A 20,718-nucleotide genomic window follows, 5' to 3' on the forward strand; every position below is an offset into this window, starting at 1 on the left:
TGCTAAACAAATTGTTTTGAATGTTTACAATTTTATAAGAAATTCAGAACGGGATATAGGAGCAGCCATAAAAACAAATGACATGCTCAAAATTGCTGTGTCAACTGTAAGAAAAATTGTTACAAATGGGATATTCAAGAGGAAAGTGAGAGAAGAAGTTTTTAAAGAGCAACACGCAGATCTAATTAGGCGTATAACAACGCTTCAACAATCTTCCCTTTCTAGACAGTAATAACAGGTACTTCTTGGGACAATACCCGTCAAATTCCAAACCGACACACTTAGAGACACACTTTACTATTATCGTGCGACGTTGCCGAACCGCGCGAAACGTCCCGAAAGTCGCGCTTGCGAAAATCCGACAACGCCGCGAAACCCTCCCGTGTGCGGATCACGGAAATGAATTTTTATTAAAATGGGGTGGTCGATTTTGCAAAACGTAAAATCTAAAATATAGCCGTCGGTGGTGGGTCCGGCCGGATTCCGGGCAAACCGGAAAACATTTTTATTATCGTCGATGGTCCATTTGAGAAATTTTATTTAGATGCTGACCGGATCGGACTTATTGGTCGGTATATTGAAATATTATGCCGAACTGCGGACACCGTCCACGGTTGCCAATGCATAACAAATAGGCAGGGGATGATTGCACCCCTCGGCCCTGTATAAGGGGTGGTTTTCCTCGACCCCCCCCCCCCCAATTCGAGGGAGGTATATAAAGACGAATGGAGAAGAACGACTTGGGCGCGCAGTGGCGGCACAGCGCTGAGGTTTTAATGAACATTTTGAATAATAAAAATAACTGCAGATTGCAACTTGATATAGGCCGTAATTCAAGCATAAAGCTTTATTGTAAATATCGGGTTAAAGGAAAAAAAACTCCAGTACTTTTCGCTGTTTTTGAGTAAAAAATTTCACATACGAAAAAGTACCAGACACCAAAACAGTTGAAGCTACAGGTTTGAAATATCGAAAAAAAATTCAAACTTTTTTTTTGTCAAAAATATTTGAAATTTTATTACTGAAAAACAATGTTTGTTTCAAAGTCATCAAAACCATTAAGTAGCGCCTTGTAGGTTGGTACTGATGTTATTTTCTATATATTTACTTTAATTTTGAGCTATTTGCATAAATTTGAAGAGATTTAATGAAAATAGCGAGGAAAATAATTTATTTAATAATAATATAATGTGTATTTTCTTACAGTCAAATCGGAGTAGAATTTTCAACCAGTCGACAATCGAGTGTTGCTTAATAGTAACATTGTCTGCTGGGATAAAATAGAATAAATGAAAAAAATATAGTTAAAAAAATATATATATTTTTAAGAAGTTTTTGTGTCGTCGCAGTTTTTTGAAATAATAAATTGATTATTAGCCATACTTAAAGAGCCATATCAACAAAAATTAAGGGAAATAGAATTAATGATATTAATTATTTGACCATCATCGGAACATTCAGTTACAGTGACGACTTCTTCTAACTAAACTTTTAAAAAATAATTTACACTTATATCTTATAGAAAAATTTTCACCTGGTTCACTAGCTCATATAATATTGCTAATTTTTTGATTTTACTATTTGTGTATTTATTTTTTATTATTTTTATTATATACCGTAGGACGCATCAATGCAGCTTTTGAAATAACTACGATGGAATGTACTTTGTGTCCCTAAAGACAAGGAGGTACAATATTTGGAAAACAGACGTTCCAAAAAATTTGAAAAAAAAATTGAGTAAATCGCCCTAGAGAAAATATATTTTAAAACCTGAAATGATACTAGAGTGAACACTGTTTTAAAGCTCTACCTCTATCTCTACCTCTACTCTACCTCGAAAAGGAAAGTGGGGAATGAGATGATCGTGATTGAGTACGTGTAATCAGGCGTTTTCTGACATAATAGGAAAAAAAAAATCTGAAAAAGAAAATGTTACGGTACGAATTTTTTTACATCATTAGGTAGTCAAATAACGCTCAACCCAGTAAAAAATGCATCTCAATATCTTCATCTTTTACCTAAACTCAAAATATCAATAAAAGAATTTTAAACTAAGTATCTTCACTCTATGGGTTGTTATTTAATTAAAAGTTCCTTGTTCATATTAGGCATTGCCAGAAAAACATTTTTTGTGACTCGATATGATCATAATACTTTGCTTTTTTAATAGGTTGTGCAATGCGAATGTGACAATTTGGAAAATATACCTATCCGACAAAACACTATATCCAATTTTCATATGATAATTTGATTTTTGCCAAAAAATCTTCATTATTTTTTAAATAGTCATAAAAATGCGAGGATCTGGAACTAAACCTTCTCACCTACATTGAAACATATAACATAACAGTCAAATTTTTGAACAAAGGTCGGGAACAGCTATGTGTTCTCCACTATCACTAGTCATCGCGAATATATTTGTGGAAGCCTTTGAGAAGAAAGCTCTCGACACCTTCCGCTATACTTGCTGGTTCGGTAGAGTAGTTTTAAGCTAGACTGAGTAAGCAGAGAACACCTAATATTCTTTTGATTGGTTTTCCACTATCACCTGTGATAGCGGATATATTTATGGAAAGCCTTTGAGAAGAAAGCTGTTGACACCTTACATCTAAAATCAAAATTATAGAAACGCTACGTCGATGATACTTTTGTTATCTAGCCTCATGGTCAGGAATCTTTAGTAGATTTTCTTAGACATTTAACCTCTATACACTATAATATACGTTTTACCATTGAAATAGAAACCAATAACAACGTCCAATTCTTACGATACCTTAGTGCACATCATCAAAATCATCAGTTATCAACTATCCTGCTTACAAAGCAGCAAAACTATCTCAGCCCGAGTCACTGAACCCAGAATTAAAACACCTTACCTCTGCTCTTCACTCTAATAATTTCCACGTTAAAGATATTAAGCGTTACACTTCACCACAACCTTCCAAGAGCAACGAACCCGAAAGCAATCCCACACTTGCCACTGTTGTCCTTCCTTACATTCAAAACATCACTGACCACATGTCAAAAGTTCTAAAGAAGTGTAACGTCAATACCAGATTTACCACTTGTCCAGAAACCTCTCAACATCTTGGATCCGTCAAAGACAGAATTCCTTTTGAGATGGCAGGAGTTTACAGCATTTCATACGAATACATTGGAGAGACCGGACGAAAAATATCAACTAGGCTCAAAGAACATGAAAGAAGCTTAAAGACTAAATAAACTGATCAGCAGTTGCCGAACACATTCTACCAACGAGAAGTCCGAGAGTCTATAGAAATTTATAAGCAAGCTAACAATCTTAACCGCGACTCAGGTCTTTACCTGTCACCAGTATGGGAATCAGTCATCCGAGACGGTGTTTATGCCACTCATTTAGCTTCACCCCTTTAAACAATATAAAAGCAGGTATGGTCTGTTCACAGATATAAGAAAGTGACCAATTGCTTTTGAATGGGATTATCCAAGGGTGGTCATTAACATACAATGCAACAAGATTATTACCTAAAGTTTCGGAATTTAAATTCAGATAAAATTGTGGTCCGTAATAGAAAATAATTTTATACCTACCCGTGTTTAATATTCTTTGGTTTGGTGTACTACTTAGGTTAAGTTTATTAGTAATCATCCTTATTTCCTGTGTAATACGTGTGTTGAATCGTGTGCGAATTATGCAAAATATGTGCGAGTCTAATGTATCTCAGGAGATGTTTCCGCCCAAATGTAGAAAATACTATTCTATTGAGACCAAGGAAGTTATAAACAATGTGTATTTGACCCTCATTGAAAGTGGTGCCAGCAAGCAAGCATCTTTAGAACAAACGGACACATTGAAGAAAATTCCAACATCAACTGTATGGAAAATTGTGAATAATCCCATTTCAGCGAGGAAAAAAAGAAGAGATGCTGTCATTTTCTCGAGTGTAGATGAAAGTGATCAAGATATAATACGGCGTAAAATTTACCAGTTATACCAGGAACAAAGCGTGCCTACATTAGATATCGTAATTAGGAGGCTTGAAAAAGATGAAACCGGTATTAAATGTGGCGGAACTACCTTATGGAAGTGTATTAAACACATGGGTTTTAGATTTAAAAAAATTGACAAAAGGCAAGTTTTAATGGAATCTTTTAGAATTCGGAAATGGCGACTGGAATATCTAGAAAAAAATAGGATTTACAGAGAACAACAAAGGCCAATTATTTACTTGGATGAAACCTGGTTCGACACTTATGATACCCCGGAAAAGGGTTGGGTTGACTCAACTGATAAGTTTAAAACAAACGCGCCATCAAAAAGAGGTAAAAGAATAATTATTTTGCATGCAGAATTTTAAGTAATTTAAGTAGGAAATAAAAATAATTTGTAATTTTATTTTAGATTTAAACATAAATACATACATAAATAAATAAATATTGTTTAGTATATTGCCTAACAAAACCCCAAATAATTAAATTCTACGCAAAGTACGGACCTGTTCGGCCATATTTCATTCTTACAGCTTGCTCGGGTCTTTCCTTAATTCGTGTCAGTTAGTCACTTTCTTATATCTATGAACAGACTTTACAGAGTAAAATGCGAGCCGGTTTCAATCAAGCTCTGAAGAAGCCAACGGGATGATTGGCGAAACGTTAGCTAGTTCGACTCAACAAAAACCGGCGCAGGAGGAATCCAGAAGTTTTATAAAAAGTATATTAAGATGTGGTTTTCACTAGATTGTTTTACTATCTAATGACGCATCATTTTTCTGTTTTTTCAACTGTTTCAGTACATTTTTGTGGAAATGTTTCAGTAAATGTCGCAACCGTTATAAGGAAGATATTAATATACTGTATTTTACAATTACGAAGCTTCAATTTGCTGTCGGACGCCGAGAAAGTAGGAGAAAGTTGGAAAATATATGGACCGCAGACATCAGTAAATACGAGATTATTGAGACGCCAGCCCTTGTCTGTAATTTATTCAGCCTACGCCCCGGCGAGTATGTAAATCCGGAAGCCTCTGGTAAGTGGTTTGGTCAAAATAAGCTCGCTTCCTTATGCGAGGAAATATCCCCCGCAGGAATAGAAACCTGAATACGAAGGGCAGTCTTGCCGTTCGATGAATATGATTGGCGAGTTTTTTTCTCCGGTCATCACGTCAACTAATTGCACTAGTCCTGTCTAAAGTGTGTCGGCAAACTATAAACTGTCTTCCGCAATTTCGAAATAGAACGGTACATACACATGGATAGATGTTGAGATTAATATAAAAAAGGAAAGGATGGTATAAAATACAATTTATACACGGAAATATCACACTAAACAGCTGATATGATAATAGGCTCTTGCATAATGGAGCTATTTTACTTTTTCTTTGAATTGGTTACGGTTTAACGCTTTAAACTGACAGGTGTTGACATTATATTTCTTAAGAACTTTTAAGGACAACAGTGGCAAGTGTGGGATTGCTTTCGGCTTCATTGGTATTGGAAGGTTGTGTAACGCTTAATATCTTTAACATGGAAATTATTAGAGTGAAGAGCAGAGGTAAGGTGTTTTAGTTCTGGGTTCAGTGACTCGGGCTGAGATAGTTTTACGGCTCTGTAAACAAGATAGTTGATAACCGATGATTTTTGGGCAGGATGGTGATGTGACAATGCATTAAGGTATCGGTCTATGTGCGTAGGTTTTCTGCAAAACACAGTTACCCAATATTACGTCTAATTTTCTATTATTATTAGTTTTTAAATCAATGGTCAATCAAGGTGTCGAAAGCTTTCTTCTCAAAGGCTTCCATAAATATTTTCGCGATGACTGGTGATAATGGAGAACCCCTAGCTGTTCCCGAGGTTTGTTCAAAAATTTAACCGTTATAAGAAAAATATGTGGTAAGCATTGGTGATAGTGGAGAACCAATTAGAAGAAAATTAGATGCTATCTGCTTACTCAGTCTAGCTTAAAACTACTCTACTGAACCAACAAGTACAGGGGTGAGTCAAAGTTATTAGAAAATGGTAAATACAAAAGTTCTAAAGTACGAGGTGTGTTCAAAAAGTAAGGTGACTTTTGTAATTGGGCAGGTTACGTATGTTGTTACGTTGGTACACATATGTTCACAGTTTAGGCCAGTTTGCAAGCTTACATTTTTTTTTTTGAGACAGAATTTTCTGCTCTCAAAAAACAAGGACAAAGAATTTGCATAAAATTTCGTCTAAAAAATGAAATACAGTGCTGCAAAACACTTGCAATGTTGAAAACGGCATTTGATGAATCTACTTTGAGCAAATAAATGTTTATAGGCGGCAAGATGGCCGAGAAGACCTCGCTCTGGTCGACCCAACACGTTAATAAATGATAAAAGCAAGCGAAGCCATTTTTTCCGAAGTGTTGGGGCGATCCTGGTGTTTTGTTGTTATTGTTGGAAAATAATTCATGGATTTTGCATCACGATAATGCACCTGCTCACTTATCGTTGATTGTGACTAGCTTTATGGCCAAAACAAAACCACAATCATGCCTCAGCCACCATATTCACAGTATATGGCCCCACGCGACTTTTTCCTGTTCCCAAAACTCAAGAAACCCATGAAATTAAGGAGGTTTGGAACAATTGAGGAGAAAAAGAAAAACAAGTGCTTTCGCACTCATTGCCTTTGGGAGGTTATGGTGAAGAGTATTTTGTCATGGTGCATTTAATATCAACATATAATTTTGGGTTCGGTGACTCGGGCAGAGATAGTTTTACCTTGCCTTGCACCGTATCACAATAAATGGCAACAGGCCGATACTAGGGAAGCATGTGTGACTCTTCTACATAAACCGTAGATAACAATTCACCGCAAGAGGTAGTATTAAACATTTCATGAGATTTCGTATTTATTCGGTTAACATTTTGGTAATGGCAGATGGTGTTGGGTGTTCCATTTTCGTTTAAATTCACATTGTTTATACCACAGTGCACAGAACACTAGAGAAACTCTAACCCCAATTTCATTTAAAACTTTGGACAGACTTTGGAGCACAAAAATAGACGAAAACAAGAAAAAATCCTACGGATTTGGGTTAATAAAGCGACCTAGGGGACCGACGAGGATGGTATTACCAGGGTCTCGCAGCTCGAGACTTCATTAGCTTCGCATCCTAACCAAATATCACAAGTGTCCCCCCGTCCCTCAAAAAAAAACCTAAGCTCCCACCCTCCCGTCGTAATTTACCAGAATTACATAAACAGTCCGGTAATATAAACACAACGTCTCCCCCCCTCCTTGAAGAAGAAGCTTATCCTTCGTTGTGTTTCGTTTTCCTAATAGAAAATCGATTAAATTCGGACCCGGGGGCGGCGGCCGCCGCCACCCCCCGCTTCTCTCTCGGGGCGACGAAAGGGTGAGAGAGTCGACCCCCCCGCACCGCGCGCGGCCCCCCCGCCATCTCCCCCCCCCCACGGCCGCCTCATTTGAATTTCTAATTAGCAAACCTCCATGCAATTATTGGATTAATGTAAATTACGACGACGCGTTGTGCTCGGCGGCGACGGAGGGTGCCGGCAGGGAGCCGGGGGGGCGCGGGGCGCGGGATAATTAAAATCCGTTGATTAATATGTAAATTTAATAAGATTACAGTTCCAGGAACGAATAGAGTTCTAGGGCGGCGGCGGCGACGGCGGCGGTCCGCAGGGCGCGCGTCGTTTTTTTCAATTCTGATTGTCGAACTTTGCTGTCCAAGTTTTTTATTTATTTATTTATTTATTAACGAGCCGTCCACCCAATATAAAATAAGATTCACATAAACAAAATAGTAACAAACAAAATAAAATAAAACAGCACGAAATAGATAGATAAAGACCCCACCCTAATATGTCAAACATTTGGATTCCAAAATATTAATATTAACACACGAAAGTAAGAACGCAAATATTTTTGCACTGTGGAAGCAGTCAAGTTGGTCTGGCGATTTGCTAGTGCGGCCGATCTGATAAGCAAAGAACTCTGCCCATAGTTAGTACGATGGAACAGCTCAGGTTCATAAGAATCTGAGAAGATTATAAAAAATGGTGAGATCCCTATGCATCCGACGAATCTGACGAGTTGTAAGTTGGAGAGAGATTTCCAATTCCGAGTAATCGACGTCCTCAAATCCTTGGTGCTATATACCACAGGAACCTATCCTGGCCTGTATGTGGACGTTACAACGAGGTGACTACACACAGAAACAATAATCCTGGTGTTCACGCACGAGATTTTGTGGAGGGATGTTAAAAACTTCGGTTTCTATAAGTTTGAGGATATTGGACTTAACACGGGGAAAACATGTTCAAAAGGGTTAAATATACAGTGATAAGGTGGAAGCTTTAAAACTGTATGCCCTAGATTTTTTGCATAATTGTCACAGACGTATTCTTTTTGTAGGTTCAAGTTTTGTAGAACGTCAGTTAATTGCTTTTTGATATAATCTTCGTTAAAATAAATATCCTTATTATACATGTACTTTTGGATTGTTCCTTTTGTGTCACACGAGGAAGGGTTTTTAGTTACTTGCATTGTTCATTACAATTACTCTATTAGGAGGAATTGTTGGAACTAGTTTGTTTTTAAACCAACTTTCAAATAAATTATCCAAGTAAATAATTGGCCTTTGTTTTTCTCTGTAAATCCTAATTTTTTCTAGATATTCCAGTCGCCATATCCGAATTGTAAAAGACTCCATTAAAGCTTGCCTTTTATAATTTTTTTTAAATCTAAGACCCATGTGTTGAATACACTTCCATAAGGTAGTTCTCCCACATTTAACACCGCTTTCATCTTTTTCAAGCCTCCTAATTAAGATATCTAATGTAGGCACGCTTTGTTTATTTATTACTTTCATCTACACTCGAGAAAATGTCAGCATCGCTTCTTTTTTTCCTCGCTGAAATGGGATTATTCATAATTTTCCATACAGTTGATGCTAGAATTTTCGTCAATGTGACCGTTTCTTTTAAAGATGCTTGCCTGCTGGCACCACGTTCAATGAGAGTCAAATAAACATTGTTTATAACTTCCTTAGTCTCAATAGAATAGTGTTTTCTACATTTGGGAGGGAGCATCTCCTGAGATAAACAGACTCCCACATATTTTGCATAACTCGCACACGATTCAACACACGCTGTATTACGCACGAAATAAGAATGATTACTAATAAACTTAAACTAAGTAGTATACCAAACCAAAGAATATTAATCACAGGTAGGTATAAAATTATTTTCTGTTACGGACCACCATTTGACCTGAATTTAAATTCCGAAACTTTAGGTAATAATCTTTTCGCATTGTATGTTAATGACCACCGTTGGACAATCCCATTCAAAAGCAATCGGTCACTTTCTTATATTTATGAACAGACCATATCGTGTCGTAGACTTTCTCAAGATCAATGAAGTCAAGATGAGTAGCGAGGTTACGAGCAACACATTTTTCTATAATTTGTTGGAGAGTATATATATTGTCCATAGAAGACCTGCCTGCTCGAAAGTCGCTCTGTTCTTCGATGTCCCTAAAAAGTTAGACACAAGCAATGATGAGTGAGCAGGTGCATTATCGTGATGCAAAATCGATGAATTGTTTTCTTGGTATTACGACCTTGTGGTAAGAACTCTTGACGAATTACGCAACGATAATCAAAGAAAACAGTAAGCAAACCTTTGACAATTGATCGAATTTGAGGTGCTTTTTCAGTTTTGGCGATTCTGGCTTCTTGCGTTGGTAGCACTGGGCTTTGGTTTCCACGTCATAAACATATACCCATCATTCGTCGCCAGTTATGACCTTTTTGAGCATACCAGGATCACCACTGACTTCGTTTAACAGCTCTTTCATGCTCCTTTAACGGTCCTTTTGTTCAAAATTAAGCAGTTGCTGCACAAATTTTGCCTTCACAGGTTTTATGCCCAAAACTTCTGAAAAAATTGCATGACACGAACCAATAGAAATGCCGAGGTCTTCAGCCGCTTCTCTAATAGTGATTCGACGATCTTTCAACACCATTTGTTTCATTTCTTCAACGGTTTCATCAGTTATTGACGTGCTGGGGAGTCCAGAGCGAGGTCTCCTCGGTCATATTGCAGCAATTTGTACCACTTATAAACATTTATTTCCTCAATATAGATACACCAAATGCCGTTGTCAACATTTCCTTGTTTTTTGACTGCAGAAAATTGCCGAACACACAAAACACGTCCAACGCTTCTATCTCAACAAAATGTAAACTTGCAAACTGGCCGAAACTGTGAACATATGTTAGGGGCATGTGTACCAACGTAAAAAAAAATATATATCAACGATCGTACGTAACCCGTCCAATTATAAAACTCACCTTATTCTTTGAATGCATTCTCTACTTTATAATTTTTGTATTTACCATTTTCTCATAACTTTGGCTCACGCTATACTTGCTGGTTTAGTGGAGTAGTTTTAAGCTAGACTGAGTAAGCAGAGAACACCTAATATTCTTTTGATTGGTTTTCCACTATCACCTGTGATCGCGGATATATTTATGGAAAGCCTTTGAGAAGAAAGCTGTTGACACCTTACATCTAAAACCAAAATTGTGGAAACGCTACGTCGGCGATACTTATGTTATTTGGCCTCATGGTCACGAAGCCCTAGTCGATTTTCTTAGACATTTACAGTCTGTACATCCTAACATACATTTTACCATCGAATTAGAAACTAATGATAACCTACCACTTCTTGGTATTATTATAAACATAAAATCAGACCTAACATTGGGTAATTGTGTTTTGCAGAAAACCTATGCACATAGACCGATACCGTAATGCTTTGTCAAAGCGCCATCCGGGCCAAAAATCATCGGTTATCAACTATTTTGTTTACAGAACGGTAAAGTACACTTTGCCACAACCTTCCAGTAACAATGAGACCGAAAGCAATCCCATACTTGCCGTTGTCCTTCCTTACATTCAAAACATCACTGACCACATTTCAAAAGTTCTAAAGAAATCTAACGTCAAAACCAGATTTAGCACTTGTCCAAAAATCTCTCAACATCTTCGATCCGTCCTAGACAAAATTCCATTTGAGATGCCAGGAGTTTAGAGCATTCCATGCATATGCGGCAAAGCATACACTGGAGAGACAGGACGAAAAATTAACTCAACTAGGCTCAAAGGCCATAAAAGAGCTTTAAGACTAAGACATCAGACATCAGCAGTTACCGAACACAATCACAAAACCGGACATAAAATTTAATTTGATAAAACAAAAATACTTGCATGTAATCAATTCTTCTACGAAGGAAAAATCCGAGACTCAGGTCTTTACCTGGGAATCAGTCATCCAACACGGTGTTTGTGCCCCTCATTTAGCTCCACTCCCCTCAAACAACATATAAGTTTCAGTCAAGTTTTGAAGCAAGTTCGATTCAACAAACACCGACGCAGGAAGAATCCAGAAATTTTTTAAAAAGTATTATAATAGCCCGTGAAAGTTTTATTATTTCGACCTGTCTACATCATTTCTCCCCTAGCCCCCCCCCCCCCCCCCCGCGCCACACCCGAAATGTCGTAGTATCGAAAACGTAGTCGCTCGCACCACCCCCCGCTACAAATAACTCTGTAAAAATATAAAAGGTAACGGCCGCTTCGAAATGAAGCGATGCATCGTTTATCTCTCGCCGCTACGAGAGAGGAATAATGGAAACGGTAAGCATAAACAAAACGGCGGCTTAGCCGGGGAGATACGCGACGCGGGGTCCGTCGCTTTTTTTTTAATGGAAGCCAACCTCCCCCCCCCGCCCCATCGAAAAAGGGCGGCCCAATAATGATGATTTATCCCGCGGCCGGCAGCGGTAAAAATCGGCGTGAGTAATGCCCTCTCGCGGACGCTGCTCAGATAAAAGCCCCCCGCCCCCCAACCCGCGCGCCCCCACCGATCGCCACTATATTATATTTTTACGGGGCATTTGAATAATACCGTTGCGCCCGTAATTGGACGTCATTTTCTGGCGCGATTCGTCCCCCCACCACCCTTTCCACCCGCGCGGATTGGGGAGGAATTTGGGGGTTAAATGTTCCAGGTGCCGATGGGATCGAAGGTTACGGTAATCAGTATTTTTTTAATGTGCATAGTTCAAGTTTATTTTAAACGGAAATTACCTAGTGATAAATCAACTCTCTTCTACAATTTATCTAATCAAAATATAAAATTTTATGTAGGTTTATGACGTATTGCGTATTCATTTTAAAAGAGATTGTGTTTAAAACAGAACTCGCTTTTTTCGTTATTATTTTTATTAAATACAAATACAATGTTATAAAACCAGTAAATAAAAATGAGAAACTTTACCAAAATCACAAAAAAATATTTGAATAATTATTAAAAAAGCGTTTTTTTTTCGTCACCCTGTATCTCGAAAACAAACCCAATTTTTTAAGGCCTATTTTATCCAGTCTCAAAAAAGGCGAAGATCCGGTTCTTGCACTATAATGATAAGGGAAACTTTTTCAATCCAGGTAAACTTTAGATAACTTCACCTTTCCAGATTTATGCCTTTAGCTTTGCTTAGTTCCCACCAAAACAGGAATTCCATCATCAATACCTAGATTATTATTATTATTATATAGCATTTATTGTCATTTATTTATTTATTACAAAGGTGCCCTAACATGAAGAACTAACTTCACAATTTACAAGGACACACTAACAATTATACCATTATTTAATTAACAAAGTAAAACTTATAAGTAGGTACCTACCGATATCTACGATAAGCAGAAGATTAATATTATGCAAAAATATAGCACTGGAGATAATTCTTCTAACAGATAACTTCAGTATATGGTAGAAATTAAGACTAGCTTCATACGAATGAGCTAATAAGTTACGGTTAAATCTAAAATTTAAATGGAAAACAACCTTTTTTTGTATTCTCTCGATTCTGTCTATATATTTATGATACTGAGGACTCCATATTACACCGCCATAGTCAAGGTGAGATCGAACGTAGGAATTGTATAGAATAATAAGCGATTTGTGATCCTGAAATTCCTTGCTAACTCTTAATATAAAACCTAAATTTTGCTGCTTTACTTTTTTTATTTTTACACCATTGAATGCGTAGTCAAAGTTTATATCATTTATCCGCCTGCTGAACTTAAGACAGTAACATTTATCAATATTTAAAAATAGACGATTATTCAAACAGTATTCATAAAAACGATCAAGATCTTCTTGAAACTTATGACAGTTACTAGCATCGGTCAACGGCTATCACAACAGACTAGTCAGGGAAGCCATTGAGATACAAAAACACCCACACAATTTCAACCGAAAGGAGGAGACCCTTAGACTCAACCAAATCTGGAACCCGATCCTTAGGAACGCCCGAGCAGTACCGATCGATATCCCGAGACCAACCGAAGCGGAACAAGCCCCGCCCACCACCAATCGGCATAAATACAACCTGCGCAGGAGAAATCGTCAGTCTACGTCCAACATCGGAGATGGAAGGACCTCTGAAGAAGCTCGCCACTCGTGCTAGCGAAACGTTAGGAAGTAATTCCAATCGACGACGGCCTTTAAACCCGAACCAAGATAATAGCTTATGACAGTCGTTAAGGCTTTTCACGGGCGCATATGATTTCTGATCATCTGCGTATGATGCTGATTTAGCAAAAAGAAAACATTTACTGACATCTGCGATAAACAGTGAAAATAACAATGGTCCCAAATGGGACCCTTGAGGAATCCCAGATGTGATGCGGGTCGTTTGGGATTTTGCAGAATTCAATTCTACAAACTGAGTCCGAGGACTGATGTAGGATTGAAGAATTTTATAAAGACAATAAATAAAAAGACAATAAATACAGTTTTCATTCCACAAGAGTAAACTACTTGGACAACGTAAAACTATACCAAATTGTAGCCTTGAAGGTATTTTTTTAAAAAGTCGGTAGAACCAAAAAAAGAAAGAAAAAAAATATTGGAAAAAGAAATGAAAAAACATTAATAATTATGGATTTTGTCCCTAGTAAATAAATAATAACTCTCGGATTGCTAATTTCAGCCTAGCAAGCATACAGTGTAAATATAGATCTAGAAACTAGAAAAGAATCATATGCAAAAAGTAGATACTTAAATGGACCAAATCAATAAAGTTGAATTTATTAGTTGTTTTTTTATTAAGCAATTTTTTGTGAAACTGCTACTGAAACTGATTTCTAATTGTAATTTTATTTTAAAAGGTTTTTTTTGAGGTGGTTAGAGTTAATTTAAAACGATTATTCCGCTGTTCTACACAAACAAAGCGTTTTAAACGGCACAAGAAAACACCTTACAAGGTGAACTCTTTTCTACAATTCAACTAATCAAAATATAACATTCTATGTAGGTTTCTCACTATAAAACATCAACGATTTCCTTTTTTCTCTATTTGATGTATTGCGCATTCGTTTTAAAAACAAATTATCACTCGCTTGTTGCAAAAAGTCATTTTTCCGTTATAATTTTTATTAAATACAAATACAAAAATGACAAATTTTATCAAAATCAGAAAATAAATAATAAAAATATAATAAATAATAAAAAAAAAACGTTTTTTTTAACTGAGACCGAAAACAAACCCAGTTTTTTATGGCCCATTTTATCCAATCTCCAAATTCTTCTGCTAGATCTCAAAATGGGCGGAAATCTGCTTCTTGTACTTGGCATGAATAAGGGAAACTTTTTCAATCCAGGTGAACTTTAGATAACCTCACCTTTGCAGATTTATGCCCTTGGCTTTGCTTAAGTTCCCTTAAGCCCACCAAAACATGAATTCCATCATCAATTTCTCAAATATAATAATAATTGTTATTATTATATAACATGTAAAATACAAATCCAATCAAATCCCACGAAGACAATAAATACAGTTTTCTCTCCACAAGGGTAAACTACTGGGGCAACGTAAAAATTAAAAAAAATCTAGCTTTTTTTTTTAAACCTTGGTAGAATAAAAAAAAGAAAAAAAAATACTTTAAAAAGAAAAGAAAAAGGCAAGCAAGGTGCTGTCGTTTTATATTCAGAAGAACATATTAACTCTAAGAAAGCTAAGTTGAAAGATAAAGCTAAGAAGCAAACACCAGACAAACCTAGAAAAAAGAACCAAAAATCAGTTCCTAAAAAGAAAAGACCGAGGTTTAGCTCTGAAAGTGAACAAGAGTTCGATGAATCAGATTCTGACCCGACTAAATCTGATAAAGAAAATACTCAATGCAGAGAATGTTTCGATGACTATGCAAGTACCAAGTCCACGGCGGACTGGATTCAGTGCCTGACGTGTAAACTCTGGTTGCACGAAGATTGCACACTCTATATGGCGATTACTGCAATAGATGTGGACACAAGAAGAAACTCTAAAAGCTAACCTGGCCAAAGTGAATTCAAAGAATAAGTAACCTGGCCAAAGTAAACAGTAACTCTATATTTGTTGATTATTTGAAAATTTTGATTACTGTTAATTTTTTTTTAAGAAGGAAGCTTTGTTTTTTCCAAAGAAGTCCTAAGGGACGGATTTGTTTTAAGTTTTATTATTCGTAAATTTAGTTCGGTAAAGTTATAAATAATTTTTAATAGACGTTGTTAAGTTTCTAAGTTTACCCAAAGAATGATTGAAAGACTGAGCCATTTGTTCCTATAAAAGTGCCATTTACTTTAGTTTTACGGTATGTTTGGATAAGAAAACCTTATAATATCTATCTATCCCATTGTAGGGCATCTATACTCATGTCGAAATTTTGCCAGGGGCAACTACCCCATACAGTAGGCGTCTATCCTCAAACAATAAGTTTTTTTAGAGCCGAATATCTAGAAATCTACGGTATGCATTGAATGATGATATGAGTAGATGGTATGTATAAGGACTATAGTTGTTACAAATAGTTAACTCACTCGAATAGTGCTTTAAAAAAAAGTTATAGTCAGCTTACAAAAAGTGGGGCATCTATCCCACTTTTACCCTACAGTTTAAATATCAAAAAAACTAGAAGCCTATACTATATACTATACTATACTATGGATTTATCTCTAGTTATTTCGGATTTAATAAACGTCCTAGATACCTTGGTTAATTCTGCTTCTGGTTGAGGGAGGATGGGAGATGTAATTTTATTTAAAAACGTTTGCACTGCCATGTTTCAAAAATAGAGTCATCTTGCATTGAGTTTAGTTAGAATTTTTGTGAAATGTTAATTCTCTCTAAATATTCGAGGTTTTTCATGAAAAGCAACATAAGATTTTCCGATTAAGTGTTAAATTAAGTTAATAAAATAAAGTAGGAGAGATAATTGTTCACCTACTGAATCAACGATTGAGTGATAAACTTTTTTTCCCAAAAAATTTGTAATTTCTTGAGTGACCTAAATTGTATACACGTCCTACGCATAATCCAATGATAGGCCAGGTGACTATCAATCTCACCAATCGATTTTGTTGCTCTCTTCAAAATATAAATCATTTCCATACAGAAATTCTTTAATTTCTTCTTTATTTGAAGAAACACAACACAATAACAATATTTGGCGATAGTTTTGGCAACAATTTATTTTTAAACCATTCCTCAAATCCACACTCGAATCTTTGACGTTTTTGGCAGACGAAAATAAGGTATTTTCCATCCAACCATTTATAGACTCAGCATGAAGTGTTGCTATGCGTTTTCCATATGAAGGCGGCACGTCTAGTACGCACTGTTATAGTTATCACACCCTTGTTTTACTGTGACGTGAGTTTCGAACCACGCTTCGTCTACATATACTGTTGGCCTATTTTGCTCTCGAAATTTTTCAATTGCATTTAAATAATCCTCCCTCCATTTATTAATTGTTTGGAACTGGAAATCCATTTTCTTCAAAAATCTTCGCAACCACTCTTTGGGACAACTAATGTTTCAGTCTGTAAGTACTTTTTTATGCAGTTCTTCTAGGGCTAAAACACCTCACTTTATAAGCCTATAATCTACGAGATACGCCTAGCTAGATCTGCGTGTTGCTCTTTAAAAACTCTTTCCTCTTGCCTATCCCATTTGCAACAATTTTTCTTACATTTGTCTTCGGAACTTTGGTCATGTCACTTGTTTCCATTGCTGCTCCTACTTCCCCCTCTGAATGTCTTGTCTCTGAATGGATTGTAAATGGATCCGCTTTTCTATTTGCTGAGGTATTTCGTCTTCTAAATTCTCATTAGGTTCGACTAGCATCTCCACTCCGTTTTCAAATTCTGCGTTGTTTTCCATGTCTTCTGCTAACATGGGAACATCTGCTTCATTCCAATGTTAATAAACAGGAACTTTGAAAAAATGTTTAATTGTATGATTCTAATAAATATTTATCTGTATTCTTATGACGACTGTTGTTGTTTGCAAACCGAAGAACTATGTAGAAGACACAAAAATACAAGAAGAAAAATGATTATTTTCAAACTTGCCTGTACTCTGTACTTATCCTGATCCTTTGAACAATCCAGTGAAAACAGCCTCGCCTCGATTAAACTCTTAAGAACGCTACACGTCACCTGATGTTAAAATAAACTCTTGCACTTATTCAAAGTTCCAAGCGATCAAATTTAAAACGTTCCATTTACGTTTCAAATAAAAACTTCAAGTTTCTACAAATATTCGTAGGCAAGACCTACTTAATGCAGAATAAACATCTGTTGGGATGGGTTCTACCACGGTTCAGTCGCTGTCAAATACTTAAAACGTCAAAGCAATAAATGTAATATGTTTTTGGCAGTATTATACCATTTAGCGTGTGCGGGACTATACCTCGTGATAATAATAAGACATAGCGGATAACGGCAATGTCTGGTCTTCTTTTTACGATTACTAAAATCGAAAATTCGCCCCCGTCAATTCTAATTATAATAATTGCCCTTAGCGCGCGCGCACACACACATACACACACGGCCTAATCAACGGGGGTCCCCACCCGCCGCCGCCACCACCGCGCCCCGACCGAACGAAAAAAAAAAACCTTTTTCCAATACACAAGAACAACTCTGTGTGAAATAAATGAAAATGAAGGACTATTGGTTTTTAGCTTTTGTTCGGAAAAGGGAGAACGTGTGTGTGCTGCGAGAGCACGCCCGCGCGTACGTGTGTGTGTGTGTGTTCGAAAATCAGTTAGGAGAACAAAAGGGGCGGCGGGCGAGGGGCCGAGGGCACCGCCAGGATGCCACCCCGCCCCCCTCCCACCCTATCGGGCCGCGGCTCGCGTTTTTTTTTATTTCTTTGTGATTGCATCGTCCGATCTCTTTTCGCGCATGGCGTTTTTTATGTAACCGGACGGCGGGCCAGTGGCGCGCGGAAACAAGGGGCGAAAGCGACGAAAATGTCAGACTTTTGCGTAAAATATTACTTCGCCGGCCTACATGGCGAATCAAGGATACAGTAAAATATACATTTCTTTAAATGTATTTTTTTCGAATTTAAAATTTTAATTTTATTATTTTAATTCGAATTCTTTTTAAAATTCTTCATTTCATTTTATTATGCAAAAGTAGATGCTACAGGGTGTTCAAAATAAACGAATATATTTTTATCATTTTAAATTTAAAAATATCGATTTTCATAAAAGAAGAACTGCACACGCTTGTAAAATCTTTGTTTATTTGTTTTTGGTGGGATAGGTCTCTGAAAATGCACTAAAATTTTGTTTTGCTTATTGCTTCAACTTAAATTGATGGCCAACTGAGAGAAGTACTATTAGGGAACGAATTCTTAGAGAGTAGAGTAGAAGTAGAGTGCTTAGAACCCAACTATACCAATTTAAATAATGTTTCAATACAGGGCGTTTGAAATATCGTTTGCGCCCCGCCTACGGCTGAAATTCGTTGAAAAATTTTTGATTGCGGAATCTTTTTGTTGGATACATCAACCTGAAGTCATGACTAACTGCCATTAGGGATTTCTTTAAGAATAAAGTGTCAACAAAGGACTACATAAAACCTAACTATACTGATTTCCATGAAGTTCGAATACAGGATGCTCAAATTATCGCGGGAACCTGGCCTAAGCGTTAACTCCTGTAGAAGCTTTTCGGCAGCGAACGTGTTAAGGGAAGTTTTTTCGCAATAACACCTTAACATTTTTTCTACGAGCCGCCACTGGACCGACCTCATTCATTCTTAATTATAGACGAATTTTTACACATCTATTAGTCGTTTTTGCTTAAAAAAACGCTTCCTCGCGTGATTTTGCAAAAGTTTATAGCGCGCCCTCTATCGGCCGAAAATAAATATTATTTCGCCACGCCTACAGGACGTGCGATTTATGCGAGCGCGCTAACCAAACCCGCGAATAATCGGCGACCGGCGGGGGACCGTAAAAATCCTGTTAAATATTAACTTCATTACACGCGGAGGGCCCCTAATAATATAATTTACATCGTGGGGCGACAACAATACGACCGCGCGGGGGGACGGGCGAAAAAAAAGCCATAAATGTATTTTATAATTAGTTAATTATGCAGTATTTGGCCATTAGCGATTGCGAATCGCGATTGGTCCGATGCCGTTGCCAACCGAAAAAATGAATTTTATTAAAAATCAATACGCGGGCACATTCGCGTGTGTTTTTAAATTACGGATTGAAGCATCGGCGGGTACCAGTGGAGGAGGCGGCTCGAATTCGCCGCCGAATTGACCGGTCAATTTTTTTTGTGCCAATTAACCGAAATAATTTTTAAAATACAATGAAATTTGTATTTATAGAAATAATTTTTAAAATACAATGAAATATAGATTTATACAAATTAATTTTAAAATACAATGAAATTTATATTTAGAGAAATAATTTTTAAAATACAATGAAATTTGTATTTATATAAATAATTTTTAAAATACAATGAAATTTAGATTTGTAGAAATAATTTTTAAAATACAATGAAATTTATATTTGGAGAAATATTTTTTAAAATACAATGAAATTTATATTTATAGAAATAATTTTTAAAATACAATGAAATATAGATTTATACACATAATTTTTAAAATACAATGAAATTTATATTTAGAGAAACAATTTTTAAAATACAATGAAATTTGTATTTATAGAAATAATTTTTAAAATACAATGAAATATAGATTTATACAAACAATTTTTAAAATAGAATGAAATTTATATTTAGAGAAGCAATTTTTAAAATACAATGAAATTTGTATTTATATAAATAATTTTTAAAATATAATGAAATATAGATTTGTAGAAATAATTTTTAAAATACAATGAAATTTATATTTGCAGAAATAATTTTTAAAATACAATGAAATTTATATTTATAGAAATAATTTTTGAAATACAATGAAATTTGTATTTATAGAAATAAATTTTAAAATACAATAAAACTTATATTTAGAAAAATAATTTTTAAAATGCAATGAAATTTATATCTATGGAAATAATTTTTAAAACACAATGAAATTTATATTTATAGAAATAATTTTTAAAATACAATGAAATTTACATTTAGAGAAATAATTTTTAAAATACAATGTAATTTGTATTTATAGAAATAATTTTTAAAATGCAATGAAATATTAAGTCGTAAAAGTAATTTTTAAAATACAATGAAATTTATATTTAGATAAATAATTTTTAAAATACAATGAAATTTATATTTAGCGAAACAGTTTTTAAAACAATGAATTTTATATTTATAGAAACAATTTTTAAATACATTGAATTTTCCTACTATAAACAATAAAT

The 20,718-nt window shown here is 35.8% G+C and overlaps 1 protein-coding gene across 4 annotated transcripts in view; it reads right to left on the reverse strand.

The window, feature by feature from the left end:
* The window catches only part of LOC132703013 (POU domain, class 6, transcription factor 2), a 159,132-nt gene that overhangs the window by 51,160 nt on the left and 87,254 nt on the right, over positions 1 to 20,718 (reverse strand). The window lies entirely within an intron of this gene.

Source organism: Cylas formicarius, unplaced genomic scaffold (genome assembly GCF_029955315.1).
Source record: "Cylas formicarius isolate icCylForm1 unplaced genomic scaffold, icCylForm1.1 PGA_scaffold_6__28_contigs__length_40554024, whole genome shotgun sequence".
NCBI lineage: Eukaryota > Metazoa > Arthropoda > Insecta > Coleoptera > Brentidae > Cylas > Cylas formicarius.